Here is a 6,280-nt window from a genome sequence, read left to right on the forward strand (position 1 = left end):
CCCGCCTCTGCTCACTCAAGCCGGCCTCCGCTCACTCTAGGCCACGGTTTAATCTAGCCGGCCTCTGCTCACTCTAGGCCGCCGTGTGTGACGCTGTGTTTCGTTGTGAAAGCGAAACTACTTTGTTTGGTCTTCCAAAAGAGGACACGACTAGAAATCAGTGGTTAAGTTGTATTTACAACACTGTTCCAGAACACTTCAACCCAAATATTCAGATGTGTCCAGCGCATTTTATGGAGGACTGTTTCCTGATCCTGGGAGAGTAACGTTAGACTACAATGCCGGCTGTTCTGACTCACGTAAGTACGTTTTCATTTAAAGAATTTGAAGTACGTTTTGATATTTAAAGGATTTGCCACTGACGATTCAAACGCGAGTTTTGAGCAGTGTAGAGTAGCACTTGTCATTTCTCCGATCACAAATGCAGACATGGTTTTATGTTTATGCGGCGCGATGCAACACGTAATAAGACCGTATAAGTCGTTATAATCCATAATTATGTCCCCACTGGATGAAACAAATGCCTCGTTTATGATGTGTTTTCATGTTTTTGAATCATCGCTCCGGCCTGACAGGGCATCATCACAATATGGTAAGGGGCGTAACATTTCCGTCACACGCTTGAGGTATTCGGCCAATCACAATGCACTGGATAGCTGGCCAATCACAGCACACCTTGCTTTTCAGAACGATGAGCTTTGTAAAAATCTACGCATTCCAGAAAGGCGGGGCAAAGAGGAGAAACAATAATATACAGTATGTGGAAAATAATGTGTTTTTTAACCTTAAACCGCATAAACACATTTCATTACACCAAATACACAAAATAATGTTATTTTAGCAACACCATATGACCCCTTTAATGCAGCTCAAGTGCTGCAGTCATTAAAGCAAAAGAAGCACAAATCAAATCCTAAAACATGTCTGAAATTCATGCACTTTGAAATGAAGTCTTTCAGATGCTGATAATGTAATTTGGTATTTATTTATTTTTTGGCCTTGAATAGAAATTAATGCAAAATAAAAGCATTGTCACTAGTGATCTCACACCTTTGGACCAGACTGTAAAAGTCAAGTTTCTGAACCAGCACTAAAATTTTAAATATACAGCCACCAAGCAGTTTGTGTTGCAGATTACTGCATTTTAATTGCACCAGGCTGTTCAATTGTCTTTTGTTGGCTTGGTTCCCCTCTCAAGACGGCTTTGCAGTCAACCTGTCACTTATTCGTGCAAATATGTTCAACACGTGGACTAAATATCTAACATCAATGTAAAATTGCACCAATTGCATTTCTCTAAGAACAGGAAGTGTGCTTAGAAAATTAACAACTTCGTGTTAATTACAAAAGAAAAAAAATAATAAAACAACACAAATTTGCGTCAGTAATATTATGCATTTATTAACCACGCCATCATAAAACATAAAAAGTGACAGCTAGGGTTAAGACCATGAGACTATCGGTGCACTTCAATGTAATGAACAGCTGCCGCTACTCTGCCTGCATGATCTTTAAACTTAATGACAAAATCAAACATAAATCAGTGCTTTCCCATAGGCTCGATCCTGCCAGAGCAAAACCAAGCCTCTCTATTAGGAAATGACATGAATAGTTTAAAGACAGCGCCTGATATAAGCTCGACTCACCCGTGAACTCAACAGTAAATCCGACCAAACCAGCTGCGCTTCTCGGTTCGCACCCCACCCTCCAGCGCCTCAGAGAAGCATCAGCACCACCGCCTATCCACCCGCTGCCGCTGATTGGCGGACGCTCATTCATCCCTCCCGCTGATTGGTTGACAGATAGAAAGGCCGTTGTTTTATTCATTGGCTCCTCCCTCTGTTCAGATGAATGGCTGACGGAAGCAACGGATGTTGTCTTTCTCGACCAATGGGAATGCAGTGCGCTGCTCGTTGAAAAATGGAATGTGGTTTCCTGATGTTTTAGAATCTGCCTTTGTTTCATTGTAAGATTCCTGGTAATTCCTGAATTATGTAGCAGCAGTGCTGGGTAGTAACCGATTACATGTAATCTGGATTACGTAATCAGATTCCAAAAATTAAATGATGTAATTATATTAATGTTTAATGCACTTCATGTTGTTAATTACAATGAATGGAATATATTTTCTTACTCTTTGTATTTTTATATCTCTCTGTATGGTGCAAGATTTGTATGGTGGTGTATTTAAATCAATGTGATAAAAGAGGTTAGGTCAAAAGTAATCTAAAAGTGATAAAAAAAAAGTAATCTGATTATAATACCTAAAATGTGTAATGTAATGGATTACGTTACTAACTACAATTTTTGTCATGTAATTTGGAATCAGTAACGAACTACAATTTGTAAGTAATCTACCCAGCTCTGTGTAGCACAGTCCAGTCTAACAAATCAATATTTACAACACATAAAACACATGGCATTACTGTCACATTGTAGTAGCCATAGCACGCAGTAAAATAATCACTTGAAGCCTGTTTACATGCAAATGTAGGCCTGACAGGGGTCTCATTCACAGGGTTATTATAAATAAAAGTAAAAGCATAAAAAACATTTAAAAATGCTTGAAAAACAATAAACGGAAATAAAATTAAATATACAAAAAATTTAATTTATTTTTAGCCAGTTTCCAATAAACATTTCTTTTTTTTAGTTCAACTAAAAGTACTAAAATAACTCAAACTGAAATACAAATGTATAAAAGCTATATAGCCATATATTTTAAAAGAAATGCTAAAATAAAAAAACCCACAAAATTACTACAACTTTAACTAAAATTAAAATGAAAACAGAAAATATAAAAATAAAAACGAATTAAAATCATACGAAAATAATGAATTTAGATTATTAATAATTAAAGCTGTGAGAACGTCCCAAATCATGAAATAATTTTAGGAAAAATATATATATATTTTTTAAATGTCATTAATTAAATTTGCTTAATATATGTTTAAGTTCATTTTAATGTGATTTTTATTGTTTTATGGAAAAATATATCAAATTATTCAACAAGGACATCTAGTGGCCGTTGTGTATATTGTATCAACAGATGACAATTCACAAAGTTAGAATATCATTGTTTGTGTGCAAAATTATTTGAATTTTATATTATATCAGTTTTAACCAACATGGAACCAATTCTAAAGATATGGAAAATACAGAGACGGTTAGCCCATATTAGACAAAATAACATTAAATATAACGTGGACACTTGATGATACTTGTACAACATAATATTTTTATTTTTTTTTAGGACCATGCAAAATCACTGAAAAGTGCAATGCTTGGCAGCAGGGTGCGGATGCTGCTTTTTTTGTTCTGGAAAAAGTAAACAGTGAGAAAAATGTGAGCGCTGCAGTGTGACAGTAGCATATCAAAGACAACACATCAATGAAAGAGTCTGGAGATGGTCAAAGCCACACCAGTCTTCTTTAACCCGTCTACTAGAGACGGTCTTTACAAGGAATTCATATTCACTAACAAAACCTATCCAAGCATGAAAATTCTGTTCTAGATCAACATATCTTACACCAAAAGGCATCTTGTCAGTCCTTGATTGACATAACAGCACATTCAGTAGTGTCAGATGCTGTCACATATTTTTGCCTTAAAAATGCCTATTTCATTGTTTCTTAAAACATTTAAAATATTGCAAGCTGAATGATAGAGCATGGTAAACGAACTGTGTGCCGTTTGGAGTCAAATAGTATGTTCCACTGAATGCAGAGGTACAAAGTTTTGGGTGAATCTCATGAAACCTGAAAAAAACAACAAAAAAACATGCAATAGACTCTAAAATCCAAAGGGAAAAAAAGCTATATATTTTGCATAAAGAGGATAAATAATTAATTAAATAAGTAATCATTTAAAAATAATTATTTATAAATCATTATTGCAATAATTTCTAATACATTATATATATATATATATATATATATATATATATATTCATGTATATAAACACATCATCTGTTATTACTACCTTTAATTTAGACTGATTTAAATAAAAACATATTACAACGTTGTGCTTACTTGTCATGAAAATAATGTCACTATGACAGAAATATAAATGGTCCTAAAAATAGGCTTTATTCTCTTCATGCAAAACATACTGCATGTTTAGTTTTAGGAATTTGTTCAAAATAAAGTTATATAATATTAAATGTGACGTGGTGACATACAAGATTCCCCTGTATTCATTCAAATGTCTTTAAAATGTGCCAGAACTTTCTTCAGTTAAACAAGGAAAAAACTGAAGTCATTGCATTTGGAAACAAAGATGAGGTTCTCAAGGTGAACGCATACCTTGACTCTAGGGGTCTAACAACTAAAAGTCAAGTCAGGAATCTTGGTGTGAGACAGACCTTAGTTTCAGCAGTCATGTCAAAGCAGTAACTAAATCAGCATATTATCATCTCAAAGACATTGCACAAATTCGATGTTTTGTTTCCAGTCAAGACTTGGAGAAACTTGTTCATGCCTTTATCACCAGCAGGGTGGACTATTGTAATGGTCTCCTCACCAGCCTTCCCAAGAAGAATTCTTCGCTGCTGCCAGAATTCTGACTAGAAACAGAAAATCTGAGCATATTACACCAGTCCTTAGGTCTTTACACTGGCTTCCAGTTATATTTAGGATTGATTTTAAAGTACTTTTACTCATTTATAAATCACTCAATGGCCTAGGACCTAAATACATTGCAGATATGTTCACTGACTATAAACCTAACAGACCACTCAGATCATTAGGATCGAGTCAGTTAGAAATACCAAGGGTTCACACAAAACAAGGGGAGTCCGCTTTTAGTTATCATGCCGCCCGCAGTTGGAATCAGCTTCCAGAAGAGATCAGATGTGCTAAAACATTAGTCACATTTAAATGCAGACTCAAAACTCATCTGTTTAGCTGTGCATTTATTGAATGAGCACTGTGCGATGTCCGAACTGATTGCACTATATTTTATGTATAATCATTTTTTATGTATAATCAATTTTAAACCTCTTAAATCAATTTTTAAATCATTTTCAAAGTTTTTCAATTCCTTGTTTTATTGTTGTGATTTTTTGTATTTATTATTATTTTCTTTTCTTTGATGTAAAGCACTTTGAATTACCATTGTGTATGAAATGTACTATAAATAAACTTGCCTTGCCTTGCCTTTAAAAATTAATAAATTGCAACCAAGTACTCACACCTATCCAGCTATTAAAATAAACGGAGTCTGATAAGCTAAGGCAGTGTATTTGTGTATCAAACACTATGAGAAAATCTCAAATCATTCCACTCTCAAAGAGAAACTGAAGCTACAACATAATCCTACTATTTTATATGCTTTAAAGGAGCATCAGGTCAGGCTATTCTGCTCTTAATGCACAATAAAAGATGCCGTTTGTAAAGATAGCAGCTTCATTAAAGATCACCCCCCACTTTACCCAACAGATATTTAAATACAGTACAAGTTTGAACAGATACACACAGAAATAAACCAAACTGAACACATTAACACCAAGGAAATAATCTCATAATCACTGGATTTATGGCACTGGCGGTGTTGTAGACAGTTCCACTATTTGTAATTTCCAAAGTCGGTTCACAGTATTGTCTTAAAACATCTTGTAGATTCTAAAAATATATTTCTATATTTATAGATCGGGTTGTGTACCACAGTATTGTTGAGGAAAATAATGTGTTTTTTAACCTTAAACCGCATAAACACATTTCATTACACCAAATACACAAAATAATGTTATTTTAGCAACACCATATGACCCTTTTAATGCAGCTCAAGTGCTGCAGTCATTAAAGCAAAAGAAGCACAAATCAAATCCTAAAACATGTCTGAAATTCATGCACTTTGAAATTAAGTCTTTCAGATGCTGATAATGTAATTTGCTATTTATTTATTTTTTGGCCTTGAATAGAAATTAATGCAAAATAAAAGCATTGTCACTAGTGATCTCACACCTTTGGACCAGACTGTAAAAGTCAAGTTTCTGAACCAGCACTAAAATTTTAAATATACAGCCACCAAGCAGTTTGTGTTGCAGATTACTGCATTTTAATTGCACCAGGCTGTTCAATTGTCTTTTGTTGGCTTGGTTCCCCTCTCAAGACGGCTTTGCAGTCAACCTGTCACTTATTCGTGCAAATATGTTCAACACGTGGACTAAATATCTAACATCAATGTAAAATTGCACCAATTGCATTTCTCTAAGAACAGGAAGTGTGCTTAGAAAATTAACAACTTCGTGTTAATTACAAAAGAAAAAATAATAATAAA

At 34.4% G+C, this 6,280-nt stretch overlaps 1 protein-coding gene across 1 annotated transcript in view; it reads right to left on the reverse strand.

The window, feature by feature from the left end:
- LOC107599678 (microtubule-associated protein RP/EB family member 2-like) overlaps window positions 1–1,694 on the reverse strand; it is a 24,306-nt gene extending 22,612 nt beyond the window's left edge. The window contains exon 1 of the mRNA XM_016291340.1: window positions 1,647–1,694. The gene's annotated coding sequence lies outside the window, so the exon portion shown is untranslated. The remainder of the gene's footprint in view (window positions 1–1,646) is intronic.
- Between the last annotated feature and the right edge of the window lie 4,586 nt (window positions 1,695–6,280).

This window comes from Sinocyclocheilus grahami, unplaced genomic scaffold (genome assembly GCF_001515645.1).
Source record: "Sinocyclocheilus grahami isolate Dianchi unplaced genomic scaffold, SAMN03320097.WGS_v1.1 scaffold270.1, whole genome shotgun sequence".
NCBI lineage: Eukaryota > Metazoa > Chordata > Actinopteri > Cypriniformes > Cyprinidae > Sinocyclocheilus > Sinocyclocheilus grahami.